This window comes from Schistocerca cancellata, chromosome 6 (assembly GCF_023864275.1).
Source record: "Schistocerca cancellata isolate TAMUIC-IGC-003103 chromosome 6, iqSchCanc2.1, whole genome shotgun sequence".
Taxonomy (NCBI): Eukaryota; Metazoa; Arthropoda; class Insecta; order Orthoptera; family Acrididae; genus Schistocerca; species Schistocerca cancellata.
Genome location: NC_064631.1, coordinates 239235201 through 239257669, shown reverse-complemented (window position 1 = coordinate 239257669; position 22469 = coordinate 239235201). Strand labels below are relative to the sequence as shown.

The 22469-nt window shown below is 40.7% G+C and overlaps 1 non-coding gene across 1 annotated transcript; it reads right to left on the bottom strand.

Annotated features, from left to right (window-relative positions):
- Positions 1–21259: 21259 nt before the first annotated feature.
- On the bottom strand, positions 21260–21334 carry Trnat-ugu (transfer RNA threonine (anticodon UGU)). The gene has a single exon. It is a non-coding gene; the product is annotated as a tRNA-Thr (tRNA).
- Positions 21335–22469: the final 1135 nt, after the last annotated feature.

Genomic DNA, 22469 nt, shown 5'->3' with positions numbered 1-22469 from the left:
GAACCGCGTGACCGTTATTGTCGCAGGTTCGAATTCTGCTTCGGGCAAGGATGTGTGTGATGTCCTTAGGTTAGTTAGGTATAAGTAGTTCTAAGTTCTAGGAGACTGATGACCTCAGATGTTAAGTCCCATAGAGCTCAGAGCCATTTGAACCATTTGAAGCTATACTATTACTGAATTAAAGTCCTCCTCCACGTTTTTCTGTCTGTGGGGGAAGGCTAATTTCAAGGTCTACTATAGAGATTTTGATACGGTTTGCACTGACATAATTACGGGGAAGACTCGTGTATTTAAGTTTTTACCACTACGCCAAACAATTCGTCCCGTCGTAGATACCTTGAGTCACCCGTACGAAACCAGGAAAGAGTGGCAGGTCGCTAGGTTCCTCTTGTTTTCACAGACGCTCATGGAATGTATGTACATACCTCAAACTACTTCCTATTACTTTCATCTACATCTGCGTCTACATGGTTACACTGCAAATCACAATTAAGTACCTGCAGAGGGTCCATCGAGCCCCATTCACAATAATTGTCTATTATTCCACTCTGGAACAGCGCGCGGGAGAAACGAACACCTATATCTTTCCGTGCGAGCTCTGTTGTCTCTTATCTTATTACTATATATCGTTTCTCCCTACTTAGATCGGCGTCAACAAAATATTTTGCCTTCGGAGGAGATTACTGGTGATTGAAACTTCATGAAGTTCCCGCTGCAACGAGAAAGGTCTTTTTTTATTATTTGCACTTCAAATCCCGTATCATGTCCTTGACACTCCCTGACCTATTTCTCGATAATGCAAAACTTGCTCCTCTTTGAACTTTCTCGATGCACTCCGTTATCCGTATCTGGTAAGGATCCCACACCGCGCACCAGTACTCCAAAAGAGGACGGACAACCATTGTGGAGGCAGTCTCTTTAATAGAGCTGTTGCATATTCTAAGTGTTCTGCCAATAAAACAAAATCATTGGTTCGTCTTCCCCACATATTTGCTATGTGTCCTTTCCAAAATTAAGTTGTTCGTAATTGTAATACGTAGGTATTTAGTTGAATTTGACTGATTTATCGTGTAACCGAAGTTTAACGGATTCCTTTTAGCACTCATGTGGATGACCTCACTTTTCATTATTTACGGTTAATGTCCAAGTTTCGCGTCATACAGATATCTTTCGTAATGGTTTTTTATTTTTTTATCGTATGATGACTTAACTAGACGATAAACGACAGCATCATCTGCAAACAAAGATGACCACTCAGACTGTTTCCCAAATCGTGAAAATAGATAAGAAACAGCATAGGACCTATAAAACAAAACTACCTTGGGGAACGTCAGAAACCACTTCTGCTTCACTTGATGACTTTTCGTCAGTTACTGTGAACGTTGATGTCTCTTACAGGTAATCACGAATCCACCACGTAACTGAAACGATATTCCATAATATCCGGTGTCAAAAGGCTTGTGGAAATCTAGAAATACGGAATCAATTTTGAATCCCTCGTCGTTGGCACTCAACACACCGTGCGAGTAAAGAGCTAGTTGTGTTTTTTACCTAATTGAGGAACTACTGCAAAATATAGCTGAGTAGGTCACACATAAATGAAAAGCATAATAACTTACTTTGCTTGTTCCCAAGACTAGGTAAACGCTCTTCTACCAAATTTAGCGCAAGCCGAACATTTCAACTGTTCTACTATTGGTTTTCTATTTAAAGTTTTCTGCAATACGCCTTATCAAGAAATTTGAAATTTCCATCCTGTTTATTCTAAACTGGACGAGTCATGTTTTCTTTTTCACAAAAGCATTTATTGTTCTCCTCTGTTTACGCTTCTTACTTGGTCTAATTTTATTGCGTGCTTAAGAGAAAAAAATTCTACCTTATTATTCAGTTGAAATGAAACATATTTAAAAAGAGAATGTGAACAGGGGAACAAAAATTGTGGAATACCCGTTGTACAGGTCGTTTCTCCCCACGAAGATGGTGCTCCGTCCTCCTATGAATTACCGAGTGAGGTGGCGCAGTGGTTAGCACACTGGACTCGCATTCGGGAGGACGACGGTTCAATCCCGTCTCCGGCCATCCTGATTTGGGTTTTCCGTGATTTCCCTAAATCGCTACAGGCAAATGCCGGGATGGTTCCTTTGAAAGGGCACGGCCGATTTCCTTCCCCATCCTTCCCTCACCCGAGCTTGCGCTCCGTCTCTAATGACCTCGTTGTCGACGGGACGTTAAACACTAATCTCCTCCTCCTCCTCCTATGAATTAGCGCAACGGTCTGTTGTTTCCCAAATATGAATAAACAAAGCTTCTGTACAAGCAAGTATTTGATGTATTTGATGAAATATTACATCTGCAATATAGTGTAGTGGCTGACATCGTCAAACGCATTCACTTAGTCGCAGAAGACCTAAACTGGTGATATCGCATCGTTTAATGTCATTAATGTGTGCTCAGTGAAAGTATGTATAGAGGTGATGGTAGAGAGACCCTCCTGAAAACCAAACATTATAGGCAGTTCTAGTTTCATTCTTCTTACGCAATGTAAACAGTTTGAAACAGCAGTGGGATCACAGGTGTGGTGACCACTGTAAGGAAAACTGCCACTTCCGTCTTGCCAAAACTTCTACTCCAAACAATAATGAGCAATGTTTTACTGCACTCCGCTTTTCGGTGGATATCAACTGCAAAAAGAAGCTTTCTGCGGGCACAGCCGGTATTCTCAGTTTTAAACGGTGACGTTCTTTATCTGTGAATTTGTAAACAGAGACTATTTTAAATGGAGAAATATACACGTAATCTATGCATAAAAAAGTACGCTGTAACAGGCAAAAATTATGTTAGTGCATTAATTCATAAAATGAAAAGAATATCAGAATTCCGAATATTTACGAAATAAATAAAAAAATGTTAATTGACAATAACTCTCTTATTGCTGCAGAGCACATGAATCATCAGCATTGAAAGTGGAGTGATTTTTTCCTTTCATTATATGGAACCGTAGTGCTTATGTTAAAATATTTGCATAAGTACAATAAAATTTCTTTTAATATTCTAATTTATATTGTAACTTATGTGTATGGATTCGCGTTATACGCAACAATACTTTCTTAAATCAGATGTAATCAGAGTAGGGTTTCATGTACTATTGTCTTTGACAAATCCTTGTACCACTGTAAATAATGAAATTCAAGGACGCTAGTGAATTTGAAATTATGTTTGTTGTTCATACGGGAAATTAACTGCTATCTGCTGTTAACGTGTCGCCTCGAAGCATTCGTGAATAAAGCTTTATTAGGAATGCCCAATATAATATTAAAACTATGATTCCATCAGAATGCTAACATATCTCTGGAATCTACCATTCTAGAACATGACAGTCGTGATCGACAACATAACGTTTTACAAGAGTGAGGAATTTTGATGTATGGTTCAGAGCAACATCTTTAAGTACGAGAAATTTTTGCACCGATAAATTCTAATTACCACGGCACAGTTTCATAGTACGTGTATCAGTTTGACGATGATGTTTTTAAGCTGTATCTCTTCCTCATTTAAGACTACCTGACAATCACGGTCAAAAACATTAACTTCACTCCACTACAGCAACCGTAATTTCTACAGTATAATTGTGATATCCACTCATCAAAGAGAAAATAATTAGTTTACCTGCATCTCTAACCTGCGAAATTACATAGACGGTTATTTCGTAGCCAGTGGTTTAATGCAGCGCACAATTACACTCAAAGTTTATGAGTCAGAGATCAACAGTCAGTCTCATACCAGTTTCAGTAAGATGCTAAATGATTGGAAATATTGCAATACAACTGCAGTGCTCTTGCTGAAACGTCCCCTTTGAACAATTGTACACGACTGTGCTTAACACCTCTGGTGGCCTACCAATACCGTAATCTCTACAAGGACTACAGTGGGTCTGCTCTGTGATGACCTACCTACCAATCTTCTTCAAAACGTCGAATGACTCTGCTGTGGGTTTGCTCTGTTGTGGCCCATTACCTGTCTGCATGTCAAGAGTCAGCACTGTCTTTCCGTTGGAAGGACAACACTACTTCTTCAAGACTGCATGAAAATCCACTACTTCTGTGTGCAATTTCTTTTACTAATGAGACTTTGTGAAAAACAAAAACTGTAATTACTATTACGATGAACAATCTGGACTGTCTTTATGGACTGTGAGAAAATTTTAGCTTTTGACCAACATTGTATAAATAAGTGTGTGCATTTGATATCTTTGTTATTGTAATTATGAAAAATTTTTTCAAATCCTTATTGGCCACTGCCCAAAAATATTTTGTAAAATTTTTTGTGGGGAGCATGGGGGCTATGTAAGTAGGCTGTTTATGTTTTCTTATTGGCAACGTTACGTAGCGCTCTGTACGAAAATCACTGGCTGTGCTGTGTGCAGTCTGTGGCTAGTTTGAATTGTTGTCTGCCATTGTAGTGTTGGGCAGCGGCAGCTGGATGTGAACAGCGCGTAGCGTTGCACAGTTAGAGGTGAGCCGCCAGCAGTGATGGATGTGAGGAGAGAGATGGCGGAGTTTTGAAATTACATATGTTATGACTTGTGATGATATTAAGGTAAATACATTGTTTGTCCTCTATTAATATCTTTCATTTGCTAACTATCCCTATCAGTAGTTAGTGCCTTCTGTAGTTTGAATCTTTTATTTAGCTGGCAGTAGTGGCGCGCGCTGTATTGCAGTAGTTCGAGTAACCAAGATTTTTGTGAGGTAAGCCATATGAAACGTCCCCTTTGAACAATTGTACACGACTGTGCTTAACCTGACACACAATATTATTTAGCGCAACGCAATCTGACTTTCAAAAATCCCTACAAAAGAATGGCCCTGACTAACATTAACCTATACCTTTCACAAATCACTTACCACCCTCCACCAGATCTGTTGACCAGTGCCATATGGTCGTCGGTGCATACGGACGTGCTGCAATACGTCTGCCTAACTTATTCAACGCGTCCTCTTTGGGATTTAAGTCGGGGTACGGGCAGGCCAGTCAATCCGCCGAATATCCTCTCATTCCAAGAGCTCATTCAACTGAGATGTTCGATGCGCTCGTTCACTCTCATCCACTAATAATGAAGTCAGCACCCTTGAAAAGATGCATATGGGGAAGATGTACAGTGTTACAGTAACTATGAAATCTGAGTGTGTCGTGTTCAAAGATGTGAAAGCCAGTACGCCTATGTAACTTTATGTCTCCCCACGTCATAACACTGGCACTACCAAATGATCATGTTCGATAATGTTCCAGAGAGAATTACACGTCCCGACCTCACGCCATATGAGAGTACGTCTGAGATTGTCTAACGTGGTCGTTTTGGTGGTCTAGATGTTTATGCTGTGTCTTTAATATTCTTATGTACTCGTATATTGTTACAGTTTTACCTTTTTTTTTTAAATTTGATATTTCATGGATAAGTGTTACAGTATTATAGTATCGAGTTTTTTGCATTAATAAGGTGTAATGTATTGAGATGCCTTGCCTCATTGATACAGAGGTCGATTTGAATTAAGTGTAATTGTATGAACACAAGACAGGACGAAATAGAGGAGGACATCGAACAGGTAGAAAAACTGTCGACTTCTTCAAAAAAAAAATTACTAATTGGTGGGGCGTTATGGGAGAGAGATGACGATAGAAAAAAAGACGGCTTAGACAACAGCATTTGAATTGTTTTTTCTGATAATAAACAAGTCGATTTACAAGTAAGAAAAATATGTGTTCAAAATAGTTCAAATGACTCTAAACACTATGGGACTTAAAATCTGAGGTCATCAGTCCCCTAGACTTAGACCTACTTAAACCTAACTAACCTAAGGACATCACACACGTACATGCCCGAGGCAGGATTCGAACCTGCGACCGTAGCAGCAGCGCGGTTCCGGACTGAAGCACCTAGAACCACTCGGCCACAGCGGCCGGCCAATAAAAATGAAAACAGTGAACTAGGAGCGTTTCACTAAATTAACTTGATCATAAGAAAAAACGGAAAAGCAAAATGATAGAAGGAAATCTTGACGGGAATACAGATGACTAATGATCACTCTTCGAAATCTCTCACGTCCGTCTACATCATGCACTAGAACATTTGTCAGTTCGTCTGCTGAACTCACTCCGTTGCAAGAACGGCACTGACTCAGCAGAAGGCCGTTGGCAGTACTCCTAGACAAACACCCATTAGCTGCGGTGCGTGGACCGGCGCTTGTTTTGACACTCTGCAAGCCCCCGAGGGCCAATGGAGACGTGCTTCTGAGGACGATGGCGTGGCTTGGTGAAATTGTTTGGAACCAGCCGCACTCACACAGGGCAACGAAACGTGTCTGCGAAAAAGTCTGCGCGCTTTCAGGTGGTCTCTCCTCTTAATTTGCTTACGGCCATTCACCTGGCGGCATGTCCCATCATCCTGTCCCTTTTGCTCATCAGTGTTTCCCACATGTTCCTTTCCTCTCCGATTCTGCGCAGAACCTCCTCTTTCCTTACCTTATCAGCCCATCTAATTTTCAACGTTCGTCTGTAGCACCACATCTCAAATGCTTCGGTTAGCCGGCCGCGGTGGCCGTGCGGTTCTGGCGCTGCAGTCCGGAACCGCGAGGCGGCTACGGTCGCAGGTTCGAATCCTGCCTCGGGCATGGGTGTGTGTGATGTCCTTAGGTTAGTTAGGTTTAAGTAGTTCTAAGTTCTAGGGGACTTATGACCTAAGATGTTGAGTCCCATAGTGCTGAGAGCCATTTTTTGCTTCGGTTATCTTCTGTTCCAGTTTTCCTGCAGTCCATGTTTCATTACCATCCAATGCTGTATTCCAGACGTACATTTCTAGAAATTACTTCCTCAGATTCAGGCCTATGTTTGATACTAGCACACTTCTCTTAGCCAGGAATGCCCTCTTTGCCAGTGCTGGTCTGCTTTCGATGTCCTCCTTGCTCCGTCAGTCATTGGTTATTTTGCTGCCTAGGTAGGAGAATTCTTTAACTTCATCTACTACGTGACTATCAATCCTGATATTAAGTTTCTCACTGTTCTCATTTCTACTAATTCTCATTGCCTTTTTCTTTCTTCGATTTACTATCAATCCATACTCTGTACTTATTAGACAGTTCATTTCATTCAGCACATCATGCAATTCTCCTTCACTTTCACTCAGGATAGCAATGTCACCAGCTAATCGTGTTAGTGATGTCCTTTGACCTCGAATTTTAATTCCACTCCTGAACCTTTCTTCTATTTCCATCATTGCTTCTTCGATGTACAGATTGAGCAGTAGGGGAGAAATGCTACATCCTTGTCTTACACCCATTTTAATCCGAGCACTTCGTCCTTGGTCGTCCATTCGTATTATTATTACCTCGTGCATTTTCTGTTACATAAATATTGCTAAACGACTAAGGTTAAGTTCAAAGAGGCACCGACAACGGTCGTCAGACGCCGTCGCCGAACGTAGGCTGATAACACGGTCACGGTGCGTCCCGTCTCCTCCTTCAGTTTGTGCCAGGACCATGGAGATTAGGTCAGATTAGAATCTATTCTATGTATGAAGAGATTAGATTTTAACCTCCAACGAGGTTATGAATACCGTGATGCCTCTGTGCTTGGACGCAAGTGCTGCAGTGCGGTGTTCACTATTAAAAAGGTGCTGAATGCATGCAAATAAGCTATACCTGTGTCTAAAAGAAAGTGGCGAGTAATGTATACTCTGTCATCAATTACCAGAAAAGTTTTACGAACATATGAAAAGAAGGGAAAAACACCCTGCTACAAAAGTTGAAAACACTTTAACTTTGTGACACAACTTTCATTCTCCCACAACCGATTACCGTCAGAAGGAGCCGCTACCATTGAACCTGATACGGCTCTCTGGATGTTTTTCATACTTATACGTGCAATCACGAAAATATGTAGTTTCAATGATACACCACATTAATGATCTCTCCCAAACACGTTGTTCCGAATACGGTTTATCACGCTACAGTCGTAAGCTGAGCAACTTCGGTGTATAAAATGTTTGTCAATGATATTATGATCACATAATGGTTAAATTACGTGGTGAAAGTAGTGTTTCTGTTATATGATGCATTGATAAAATTTGTGTATGAGTAAGCAAGTATTATTTAATTAATGAAAGACAGATTTGTGGTTCCACAGCACTTCACTTTATTCTAAAAATGGTTAAAGCACTACTGACAGAAAATTCAGATAATCAGATTCACTGGAAACTTCAGCACTCATTGAACACTTGCTCATTGGATTTGAGAAATGAAGTGACAAGGTTTCTGGGGGCAGTATTACTTCAGACTGCACAAACCATAGCTTCAGCACGCGGTATACATTAAATTTAACATTTCGCAATATTTGGGACGCAGGATTGAAGGTATTAGCTTCTAAATTAGTCTTTAGGGCATCGAAATAGCATCCAACATATCACAGAAAAACTTTGAAATTGTAATTTTCATAACTTGGTACAGGCCTGAATATTGGAAAGATGTAATCGCCAGTTGACAAATATCGAAGTGTATCGTCTGGTTTTACGTGAACCAGAACTGTATCTTTAATGTGAATACCGGATTTTTTAATAGATCTCGATTCACACCTCTACTAGTACTCGAAAGTACATCGCGTATGAGTCTTCGGCTTTACATACTCAAGATTATCAGTGATGATGATAAGAAGCAAGATTACAAACAGTATGCAGCTAAGGGCATTCATTTGTCATTTCATTGTGATTTCATTCTAACGACCTGCATGGTCACCGATGGTATCTGTTCTTTGGGACATGTCCGAAAGAACAGATACCATCTTCATATCTTCTTCTGCGCGGATGCACAAACAGTGCCCGAGCTCTTACGGGAATCGGCGGTAAGGCCGTGAGTAATGATTATGATGGGCAGGGGCACTATGAATATAGTGCGGGACAATAAGTTGCGAATGTGGGTCTCATGGGAGGCGTGCCAGAGATAAGTCCGTACAGTCACACTATTCTCTGTGTCCTTGGTGGCTCAGATGAATAGACCGTCTACCATCTAAGTAGAAGATCCTGGGTTCGACTCCATGTCGGGGGACACATTTTCGACTGTCCCCGTTGACTTATATCTACGCCTGTATGGAGCTAAGAGTATTCATTGCATTGTAATTTCATCCTAACGAGGTGCTGGTATCTGTTCTTTCGGACATGTCCGAAAGACCAGATACCATCACTCAACTACTTTAGGGGGACTGATGACCTTAGCTGTTTAGTCCCCCCTTAAACATCCCAACAACCACCACCACCAACTTCTTTAAACAAACATTACGCATAATTTCAGCTGATACGTGGCGCAATTGGCGCCAGTCGCTTCTCTGTATTCATTTAATATCTCTGCGATAGAATCTGTATCGCGTGGCCGCGGTTTTCCTCTTTGGTCGCTTTTTCGGCTATTTAAGCGCACGACGCTGTGGGGAGAGGGCTGCTTTTGGCCGCTTAGATGGCGCTCCGGGTTGCAGTGTGGTTGTCGGCGGCCGCTCTTTGCGCATGCTCTGCCTCTTTCTGTCACGTGGGCACTTGGGCTGAGGTCGGAGACGTGCGTGCGGTCGGCGAGTGTGTACCACGTCTAGTGAGAGGGCGATGGTCTCGTCTGTGCTGCTAAACGATGTGATCATGTGAATGTGGCTTTGGAATGTATCAGCGTGCAATCGGATACGCTACAGAATCAAACGGTAGGAATTATTCAGGCTCTTAAGGTCCTGCAGTATGTATGTATATTGTACTTCGTGCTGTTTCCAATTAACGGCTGGCCCAGTGTTTGGGCGCCCATGTTATCTGTTTCGTATTGTCCACTGGTGCATAACTTATTGAACAGTGGTTATCCACGTGAAATGATGGATTTGCGGAGGACTGCAGATTGGAAACTTCGCCACCCGACATCAAATCTGGAGCAAGTGGAAGTTCTTATTATTGAGTATTTTGAGAACATAGCCCGCATCAGGAAGGTGAAGGATGAGCAGGTGATGGTATGGAGGTGATGAGAAAGGAGCAGGAATAAATTAAGCTGTTTGTGAGAAACAGATTGTCTACTCCTACTAAAGACTAATTTCTTGATAATGTTTTGCGTCTGATATACTGTTTCAGTGTGGATTAAGCTGAAAAATAAGAAAGCTTGTGGGTCCCTTGTAGCCGTATTCCTGTTCTGAAATTTTTCTAATGTTTAGAAGACTGTGTTACTCTGGACACTGCCCAGTTACTGTGTGGTTCTATGTTGTTGTTTCAGCGGTATAATCAGCGGTGCGCGTCGTCCGTTGTAGCTGGTTCAAATGGCTCTGAGCACTATGGGACTTAACAGCTGTGGTCATCAGTCCCCTAGAACTTAGAACTACTTAAACCTAACTAACCTAAGGACATCACACACATCCATGCCCGAGGCAGGATTCGAACCTGCGACCGTAGCAGTCGCGCCGTTCCGGACTGCGCGCTTGGAACCGCGAGACCACCGCGGCCGGCCGTTGTAGCTTGTCGTTTAACTGAGGTACGACGCCTTGGCGGCGGCCAGTTTGAATTGTAACCGATAGCGCGGTCGCTGTGTTTATTCAGATTTCAGTTCGTAGTCAAATTTAAGGAGAGTATTTTATTTTTTGTTCCTGGTGACGCCAAAGCGTCCGTCTTTCCTTTCCACCGTTTCTTTCAGTTGTCATTCAGGCTCAATCTGAGTTGTAGTTTCCAAGCACCTCTGATGTGCCATTACTTGTCACTGAAATTTTGTAATTCCTGAAAGATGCCTCTCATTATACTGGGCTTTTGATATTGAGAGTAATTGGTGGTACAGTCCGGTGTACACCGACTTGCTGGCTACCAGTGCTTTCAAACATCTGTCCATCAGACCTCCGTCGAAAGGCAACCTCTGTCCGCAAGTTTCTGAAAACAACTCGATCCCTCTTCATGACGATTTGCTATCACTGCCCAGGAAACGCTTCAAATCTAAGAAGACCAGCATATGGAATGGGAGTCCAAATGCTGTCCACAGGATTCGACCAGGACGCAGAGTGTAATCGTGAGTGGCAAGCTACAAGAACCCGAAACCACGAACTTGTAGACAATACAACAGTTCCACTTCCAGGCTTCCACCAACCAAGAGAGGTGTGGGTGCAGTTAAACAGATATCGAACTGAAGAGGGTAGGTGCAAATACAACATGCACAAGTGGGGCTTTTCAAGTGACAGTGTGTGTGACTGTGGTGACACCCAAACAATGAGCCACATTGTGAATGACTGTCCAGTCAGACGCTTCCCTGGTGGCATTGAGAAGCTCCATCAAGCATCCCACGATGTACTCCGCTGGATCGAGTCCATCAACATTCGTGTGTAATCTGAGCCGTTTTAAAACTTGTTTACTATATATAATTTCACATGTTCATTTTTATATATATTTCTTTGTTTTGCTAAATGTGTATTACTGTAATTGGTGCATACGATAATAATACTAATAATAATATCTTATTCAGAAAGAGAAATTGTGAGATGTTTCTGCTGTTATATCTTAAAAGGTGTCCTGCTTTTGTGGAAATTTTTCTCAGTAAACTATTTATCGTTTGTGTTGTTCTTAAGGTTTATGTAAAGAGGGTTTTAAAATTATTTATTGTTTGGGTGGAGTTTGACGCCCTTAGACATTTTGTCTCTTTAGTAATGTTTCAGATTCCAGGGCAATTATGTATGTTATTCTGGGGTAACAGCAGTTTGCTGCTGTCATACAACTGTTATATAAAATCTGTTGGAAATTACAAGCAACAGTTGGTGTTTGATTGGTAATTATGGCCTTGTCTTTATTGAGTCGAAGTACCCTTGAGCGTGTGTCCCACGTCTCACCCACCCTTAGAAACATTTTTCGCTGATCACCTCACACAAAATGAAAGGATATGAGTTTATCGTTTACTAAATTTTCGCTTTTCATGCAATAACTTCAGCATCAGGCATGACTTTTAATTTATTACTTTTTTACTGCTCCCACTATTTACAACTCTATTGCAGACGATATCCACATATACCACTAAATGTAACTGCAATCTTATATCGTTGTACGATATATACTTCAGGAGTTACGACGTAATAAGCATAAAGATTGGTGAAAAAGTAGTTTTTGCTTAAAACGGAACGCTAATTATCCAGACTATATCCATAGAGTGTTTCATAATGAGAGTACTCAGCGATTTCCAACCTTAAATATAATTTCAAACCTTTTCTCGTGTATATGCCTAACATCAAATATTTGACACATTAGCTCATTTGTCAAGTACAACAGAGCGTAGTTTATCCGAATGTTGGTCACCCCAGTGGCCTATTAACCGAACTGTTACTCGCTCGGTTCTACCGCCTTCCCCCCGCGAGTAATCAATTGAGTTCTGTTACGTTTAGTTACGCCAAATTTGCCACGTAATGTAAATTTGCTATATAAAGTGCCTCAACGTAAACGTTTCTATGGGACGTAAATACGAGATTAATGGAAGGTTAGGGGAAGGTGAATCTCCAATGAAGTTACCTAATGAGTACAAGATTGGCAAGTTGACATTTACGGATGCAAAAAAAAAAAAAAAAAAAGACGAGCATCACAAATTTTATATCTACGTTTGATTGTACTGATGGACCGACAAGTCATAAAACTATGAAGCTCGCCAGAATACGGATGTAGGCGATTATGCTTACAGGAAGAAAGATCGCAAGGAAAATCTATTTCCGGTTCCATTACAAGTGAAAAGGCATTTCAGTTCAATGAAAATCTTAGAGGGTCGTCGAGTTTTAAAGGAAGTATGGCATTCTGTGAACATCAAATACAAGGAGATAAACTGTCCGATGATTCTTCAGCAGCTCATTCTTTGAATATCGAACTAAGGGGCATATTGAGGAAAGAAGATTATGTTCTCGAAAACGTTTACAATCCTGACGAAAGTGGACTCAATTGGAACGCTTTGCCAAGAGAAACTCTTGCTTCACGTCGTGAATTAGCAGCTCCTGGTACTAAAATAAGCAAGGATCGCATTTCACTTTTAGCTTGTGCTAATGCTACTGGTAACCACCGATTCCCTACACTCGTCACTGGTTGAAGTGAAAAACCGCATTCTTTCAAACACGTTAATATGTCCGCGATGCCTACGTGTACACTTCACAAAAGAGCGCCGAGATGGATAGTACGAGTTTCACTGAGTAGTTTATGGAAAAGTACCCTGTATAACGGCTCATCCGTTAAGGAATGACGAAAGTGAGAAAACATTATTGTTCTTTGACAACGCACCAACTCATCCATCAGGTGACATTTTAAACGAAAATGATGCGTCCATAAAAGTTATGTTTCATCCACTTAACATAACCTCCTTATTACGGCCCAAGGATCAAGGCGTTATTGAAACTAACACGATACTACAGAAATTTTTTTTACGAAGGCTATCGTTAGAAAAAGAACAGGAAGGTGAAGAAAGTCTGTTAAGAAATAATAAGAATAATAATTTAAAAGATGCGTCCTGAAGGATCGGGACATTGGAACAGAATGTGAAAAAAGTCTGGTGCAAAATTTTGAGCATTTCGGGAAGTTCTCAAAGTCTAATTGAAAAAATGGTTCAAATGGCTCTGAGCACTATGCGACTTGACTTCTGAGATCATCAGTCGCCTAGAACTTAGAACTAGTTAAACCTAACTAACCTAAGGACATCACACACATCCATGCCCGAGGCAGGATTCGAACCTGCGACTGTAGCGGTCGCTCGGCTCCAGACTGTAGCGCCTAGAACCGCACGGCCGCTCCGACCGGCGTCTAATTGAAAATGATGTGTAGAATGATATGTCCAGATGCTTAATATTCTTAAAGAACTCAATTGCCACGAATATGATGATGGAGACGTTCAAGTACGGGTAAGTATCGACGATGCAAATCCAGGGCACCACATCATGCACCATAGTGAAACTGTAAGCTTCGTCTCTGATCAAGTTCACAGCGCTAGCATCTCATCAACTAGTGGTCGAGAAACTGAAGATGAAAATATACCGCCTGCTTCTGAAGCATTTACACGTACCGACACTGCCCTGTGATGGTTTTAAGCTCAAGATGAAAGCGACCAGTATCAGATTCCTGTCCTGAAAAAGGAGTGTAACTTAGCTACTCGTAAGCGGGTAGGTTTTCTTAGACAGGTCAAAATTAAGGACTTTTGTAAGCGAGAATTCTATATGTACAAGCAAAATGAATATGTATTACACATCTTTTGTTTACTAGGCTGTACTACGTACATTCCTATTGTACTTTATTTTGTAGTAACAAAAGAGATTCATTTCATTGTAAATAAATGTAATTTTAATTGATAAATTGGTAAGTAGAAGTATACAGTTCGATTATCCGAATAAATTGGTTTTCCGAACACCCATGTACTCCAATTAGTTCGGATAACCGGCGCTCTATTGTAACCAGAAGTTTGGAGCTGTTTTATACAGGAGATTTCGAGTCTTTAAGGAATCGGAGGTTTACCATTTATGTTAGTACAAGGCTAAAACGTCAGTAGCCCTAGCTGCATTCTGCCTATCTAACGGCTTCCAGGGCAACAAAAGGTTGATTATCGAACTTTCGTATATTGACATAATTTAAAAATTTAAAATGTTGTCACTGGTACGTCACGCAGCTGGCGCCATACTTCTGTCCCGCTAGTGCCATCTTTTCTTTCGATTTTCCTTTGGCGGGCGAGTGCTTTTGGGTTCATATTGTAATGGTTCGGTGGTAAATGTAAAAATGCAGAGTTTGTACGGTGTGCTCGATATTGTAAAACTGATTGTTTTTCATGTTTCTGTGACACTTATTACACTGGTTCGTGTGAGACTACATCTGTGGTATAAAATAATGGACGTAGGCCAAAAAAGAGTATTTGGTTTTTCATTTTTGCCCTAAAAAATCAAACAGTTATGTTTTCTTAATTTAAGCAACCTTTCTTAACAATCATAAAATTTCGATACGTAAGAATGTATATTTGAAATGAAAACATAAATTTCTATTGCAATATGTAGTTAGAAACTAGAAGACGTTTATTATTTATAAAAAATGATGATGAACTTTACAAATACGAGACCAAGGTGTTCAGAATTGAGCGAGAAAACATGGCTAAGGCGAGACTTGAACCAACGACCAAGAACTGCACTAGGTAAACAATCTAGCGATTCCGTTATAAAATCCAATGCGTATCTGTACCTCAACTGTATCATATATAGTTCCTCGAAAAACTTCAAAGCCAATTTTTTCTGTGAATTTATGAAAAACGTTAAGAAGAAACTATTTCTCGTCCCTTTTTAATCGTGTGCCACACTCAAGTTTCACTACCGAACACGAAGCAACCTTAGCCATTATCATACTCCGTATTAACAACGCGGCAATCGGAGCACAACAGTGCAGAGACTGTGAGTGTACATGATCTTTGAAATAAAAACTACATACCTAAAGTGTGAATAAGAAAAACGTTGATGGCTGTTAATACATTAGAATGTCTTAAAGTTTCGTTTAACGTAACTTAGTAATAATATATCTAATACATATGTAGGACCTACTTCCAAGAGCGTAACAACACTAATGTACCTTTGCTACCGCTTCTGACCAAAGGAAAACAGTTCCGGTTTCGACTTTTTCTTTAACTGCGGGTGAATAATCCGAAACTAATAAAACCAACATAGCCCGGGTTTTGTATTTCCAACCATAAGGATTTAGCATTATTAACGTCCAATATTCAACACGTTAAATGATTTGTGAAACAATGTGACGTTAGCTGTTTTATAAATGGGAGTACGATTCTTTAAAGAATAGAAGACTGGGAAGGGGGTAGAAGGGACTGAGGGGCCGTTACTATTAGCCGACTAAATCATGCTTATGCGAATATATTCGGCCAGTAAACAGCGTGTTGTAACCTGTCAACGTGGAATTTATGTAAACATCTGGAATTCGCGCTAGGGGAAGCATAGTGTAGGGGTACGTTCTGTTGACCTCACTGTGCCAGTGCTGTGGCTACAGTTCATGGTGTCTTGACAAAGTGAAAGCATGGATCATTTTTGATAGTGTTCTGTGCTTGGGATGAGGCAATTAAACTGCGCGACTCTTGGGTGGTATAGGAAATGAGTTGGCTATCCCCAGAATGAATTTTCACTCTGTAACGGAGTGTGCACTTTTTTGGATACTTTCTGGCAGATTAAAACTGCTTGCAGGACCAAGTGGTGACGAGATTTATTTTTCTAACATCGAAAGGCTATGAACGGAGTCTATATAACTTTGCATGGAACTGGAGACTATTTGGATAAAGAAACAGGGACAACGGCGCGGACTGATTAATGCTAATTATAAAATTAATTTTTTGGATAAATAACTTAAAGATATTCTAAGACATTTCTTTGATTTTTACTTTCTTTTCGCCTTTGCTACTAGCTTTTTTCGCTTAGGCAGCTTATCATATTATATAAAATCTGCAAAATTTTGATCATGTTTAGTTCGCACAATCCATGTCATCTTAATTATCCATGTCATTTTCCTTATTTTTCTTTTAATGAGGATCATATATTTGTTTCTTCAGTCTACATGTAATATGGAGAGCCATTCTGTTCTCTCGATTAGATTTACCAGACTTGTTTCGTCAAAGTACCGGGTGATCAAAAAGTCAGTATAAATTTGAAAACATAATAAACCACGGAATAATGTAGATAGAAAGGTAAAAATTGACACACCTGCTTTGAATGACATGGGGTTTTATTAGAGCAAAAAAGAAAAAACCATATTTCTAGATGCGTGAAAGATCTCTTGCGCGCGTCGTTTGGTGATGATCGTGTGCTCAGCCGCCAGATTCGTCATGCTCGGCCTCCCAGGTTCCCAGACCTCAGTCCGTGCGATTATTGGCTTTGGGGTTACCTGAAGTCGCAAGTTTATCGTGATCGACCGACATCTCTAGGGATGCTGAAAGACAACATCCGACGCCAATGCCTCACCATAACTCCAGATTTGCTTTACAGTGCTGTTCACAACATTATTCAAATGGTTCAAATGGCTCTAAGCACTATGGGACTTGACTTCTGAGGTCATCAGTCCCCTAGAACTTAGAACTAATTAAACCTAACTAACCTAAGGACATCACACACATCCCTGCCCGAGGCAGGATCAACATTATTCCTCGACTACAGCTATTGTTGAGGAATGATGGTGGACGTATTGAGCATTTCCTGTAAAGAACATCATCTTTGCTTTGTCTTACTTTGTTACGCTAATTATTGCTATTCTGATCAGATGAAGAGCCATTTGTCGGACATTTTTTGAAAGTTTGTATTTTTTTGGTTCTAATAAATCCCCATGTCATTTCAAGCACGTGTGTCAATTTGTACCTCTCTATCTACATTATTTCGTGATTTATTCAGTTTTTATATTTATACTGACTTTTTGATCACCCGGTACTTAAGTAGCGATGTATTAAACTTTCTGATGAAATTTGCATATTATTATTATTGTTATTGTTACTCTTATTATTAATATTGATATTCCCATTACCGTTAACCACAGCACATCTACTTCACCACAACTGACAAGCACTAAAAAATAATCATTGCTGTGCATAGCTTCAAGAGTAACTCTCCATACAAACTTACAAGATAGGTAACGGTACTGCATTCCAACGTACCCAATACTTGCATAGCAAAAATTTAAGCTAGTTGTCTTTTCTTGTACATCTTCTTTACCTTGATTTCAATTTTATTAAGTAGGAACTATTTTTAATATTTTCCACTATTTTTCTTCCTTTTTTCAGATCAGCTTGGCTTTTTTTTACATACGTTCGAAGCAGGTGTCTTTGCATCATTGACACTCTGCACTCCTCCTTTTCCTCACGCCCAACCGGTCATACAATTCCTTGACTTCATTTATATTTTTCTGTCATCTAATCTATCAATTACTGTCTCCCTTCTTACACTTCTTTCCGCCAAATGCTTTGTTATTTCCGTCAGGCAGTTAATTTGTATCTTATTACCCTTAAGTATGCAAGATTTCCCGTACATAACTTCTGTTGTCTATGAAGTGTCCACAGTAATTCGATATTGTTCTTTTTAAGCAGTCATCCTTCGCAGTTTTCTCGTGGACTAACTCGTTTCGTTGAATTGTACATTATTGTCTTACTTTTAGATGTTCTGTAATAGACGATTCGGATGTTCAGTGGGATGCTCTGGCTTGCAAACGGCCTATCTGACACTATCACGTGGGTGAAATGTCCGAGAATGGCACTGCTGGAATCAGTTTATTGTTATAGATCTGTTTTGATATTAGTAAGAGTACTACAGTACGTAATTCTAAAGAACTGCCTCTTGCTGCTATTATTCAAAATGTCGAACACAATATTTACGGCAAAGTGTACAGCACCTGATAACGTACAAACCAACACTGGTGGAAAAACTCGAGACAAAACCGAGAAGTACTTAGTGCAAGCTTGAGGGCCTAGAGTACAGTGGTCGCCACGCGGGATTAGCCGAGCGGTCTCGGGGGCTGCAGTCATGGACTGTGCGGCTGGTCCCGGCGGAGGTTCGAGTCCTCCCTCGGGCAGGGTGTGTGTGTTTGTCCTTAGGATAATTTAGGTTAAGTAGTGTGTAAGCTTAGGGACTGATGACCTTAGCAGTTAAGTCCCATGCCGGCCGCGGTGGCCGTGCGGTTCTAAGCGGTTCAGTCCGGAACCGCGTGACTGCTGCGGTCGCAGGTTCGAATCCTGCCTCGGGCATGGATGTGTGTGATGTGCTTAGGTTAGTTAGGTTTAAGTAGTTCTAAGTTCTAGGGGACTGATGACCTCAGATGTTAAGTCCCATAGCGCTCAGAGCCATTTAAACCAAGTTAAGTCCCATAAGATTTCACACACATTTAAACATTTAGTACAGTGGTCGTTATAGTTGCCGCAGCGAGCTAGTGGAACTAATTTGTTTCCATACATGAAACACAGAGCGTACCGTCAACATTTACACTGTTGTGCATATATTTTCGGAGCAGTACAGATATAAACATAACTAGCGGAAAGAAATCAAACGCAATGCAGGTTCTTTCTAACGAATCAGCAGAGACCATGGATCTCTTATACCAGACTACTCGGAAAATATACCAGAAAATAATTTTAAAATTTTGTCGCTGGAGGTCTAGTTCACCCTGTATGTGTAACTCTAACCTCGCTAGGTAAATAAATACATAGGTCTATATTATTACGACAGTAGTTCGCAATAAAGCTGAAGCAAACTGCTCGTTCACGGTTTCGATGTAATGTTTTATTTGTGTGTGTGTACCTGAACGCACACAAAGGGACGGAGTGGATGAAAAGCCAAACCGTGTTTTTTGTGCTGCATGAACCAAAAACACTTTGCCTCGGATACGCTGACAGGCGACTGCCGGAGGAAAACCAATCAGATACGCTTGTTAAGAGTCACAAAAGCTCCAGATTTCTCTCTCGCGAACTCACACACACACACACACACATACGCACGCGCGCGACAGGACAGATGGACTGTACGTATCGCAGTGAATACGATCAAAGCCCCCCCCCCCCCCCCCCCCCCGAACAGACGCTGTATACGCCTAGAGTGCAACTTTGCAGTGTGTCCTCTCTCTGGTGCTTTTTACGTAAGTGAAATTTCCCACTGATTCCAAACAAGAAATTTCAATTAGTTTACGGATTTGTTGTTTATTTCTTATAATGAGAAGCAAACACGCGGAAAAGTGCCTGGGTGAGAAGAGGCTTCATTTCCTTTGACCACAAACGACATAATTAACATCAAACAGAAGTACATTCTCAAATTTTACGGTAAATCCATGATGTACAGCTGGATGTAGTTTTCCGCTTATACTTTGTCACACTGACACAGAGAACCAGAGTATGTATCTTTAACGAAAGAGGTCTGAATTCCATCGGGCAGGTTATCTAGTTACGCATATTGTGTGTCTTCTTTTTTTATTTCAACTTCTCATTTGTTTATGAATATTATTGTTCACTCGTTAATGAAAGCGTTACCACAGTTGTTTGGAGTGACTGTGTATCTTCAGATGTTTTATTTGGTTTCATGTCCCTATCTGTTTGGTAAGATGGTTGCCAGACTCAGACCTTTACTAACTGCAATATTAATAACATTATCAATCCCTCATCTTTTGACAAAGATCTACAAGCCTCACACAATCAACTGAGGTGTTTACGGCCCCTGTGGTTAATTTTTAGGAAGGCTAAAGCGTAAGAGTGAGACGATATGTTTATGTACAGATACAGATGTGATTTCGACTTGTCATTCATTTTTCTGGCTTACTTACACGTATTGCAGTTACGCTTTTCACTCGTAGATATGTTTATAGATGACATGGCAATGACAAATATGCACCAGAGTTAATTTTTTAAATGCTTGTCTGAGTACAGGGTCGCTTAAAAATGGCACTAAAGGCTGATATACTACGACTGCGTGAGACGTATCGACTATTGTGGAACAATTACAGACAAGAAAACGAAAATTATTATTATTACTATTATAATAATTGTTGTTGTTGTTAGTTTTACAAGCCATGCAAGCTCTTCGCAGCACAATGAACGATACTGAGCTACTTTGCTCTGTCCTTACAGACGGACAGCGCCTAAATTATGTTTAATATGTCAGAGTTTCATTTAAGCGGGCGTCCGAGACGTCGTCTTTCAGTGGGACATCGATCTGTCTTTCCAAAATTTGTGCTATCACTTTCCAGTGCATTACTATTTTATTAGTGGTGACTTAAGAAAAGTACGTAGTTTGTCTTTATTCGGTCTGAAGACCTGTGCCTCTCGTAGTAAAAGTAAGGGAGTAAGGTTAAGGTTTAACTTCGCGTGGACTTCGATGTCAGAGCACAATCTCTAGTTGGGGAAGCATGCAGAAGGAAATGAGGGGTGCTGGCTCCGGCATTTGCCTTAAGATTTAGGGAAAACAGAAAGAAAAAACCTAAATTTTGTTGGCAGGACTGGGATTTGAACCGTCGTACTCCCGAATTCTACTCACTGCGCCAACTCATTCGTTCCTTTCGTAGCCTTTATTATCTGTGTTGTAAGAACTCTTAGTTCATTTTCATTGTCAACTAACAGAGCAATGGCGTCAGCGTTCAAAGGGTACCTTTAAATACCTTTAAATACGTATGTTTTTACTTAGGCTTCACCGTGACTTGATGATTAAATGGACACCCTAGCTGCAAACAGGCGTTGATATACTTCATTGGGGACATGTTGAAAATGTGTGCCCCGACCGGGACTCGAACCCGGGATCTCCTGCTTACATGGCAGACGCTCTATCCATCTGAGCCACCGTTGGCACAGAGGATAGTGCGCCTGCAGGGACTTATCCCATGCACGCTCCCGTGCTCTAATGAAGTATATCAACGCCTGTTTGCAGCTAGGGTGTCCATTTAATTATCATTTCATTCTAATAAAGCTGCATGGTCATCAACGGTAACTGTTCTTTATAGTTCACCGTGACTGTTACTGATATCAAATGAAATAACAAGTTTACTGTTACCAGTTACTGTTCATTTGTTTACATAACGCGCTTGGAAGGTTCAAACCTCCATCATCAGATGGATTTATATGGATTAATACGACATTTGGGTGTTGTACTACGGCTTAGGAGTGACCTGTGGCACTGTCTAGAAAAGGAAAGCAAACACTATTTCAACAGGTGGCTCGATTAAAGGATGTACGAAAACATAAATCTGAAAGAAAAGTAAATAAAATACCTCCAATGATCACAGTCTGCTTTCTCCTGTCGTGATACATCGAAAACAACGTCACCCTTCGTAAACACTGATGGAAAAAAGATGGTATCTGGAAAGTAATAAGCGAAAGAACATACGGCAAATCAAAACTCCTATTTCAGAGTGCAAAGGAAATGTAGGAAAACAGAAACATTATTTCGGAGGAAATCTCAAAGCAGCGCGAAGATCTTTCTTTGCTTAGATGAGTAAAAAGGAAAGCGTAAAAATAATTATTTTTTCTTTACTAGACAGAGCCACAAGTTACTCCAAAGTCGTCACGCAGCACATACATGCCTTATTAATCCACATAGATCCATGTGATGATGGAGGTTTAAAACTTCTAAACGCGTTGTGGAATTAAATAAACAGTGACCTTTTCCGATAGAGTCGTTGTTTCATCTGATATGAAGAATATTAATTTTACTCTTCCTCTCAATCACGATACCGAAATAGCTCCACAAAAGTCACATGAAATTATTAAAACATAGATTATATATAATCATCTATCGAAAAGACAGCAGCTGTGTTAGAGAGCAGATCAGGTCACTACAGGAATTGCAATAGCCGAACGCCACACGTGAAGGGCAAGTCGTCGAGACTTGTGCTGGTTGCCAGCGTTCCAGTGTAGTGCAGCGAGGCCAACACGCACATCAGCGAGTCTGATCTCGGTTAGATTAGTGGTTCTCCGACGCACGGA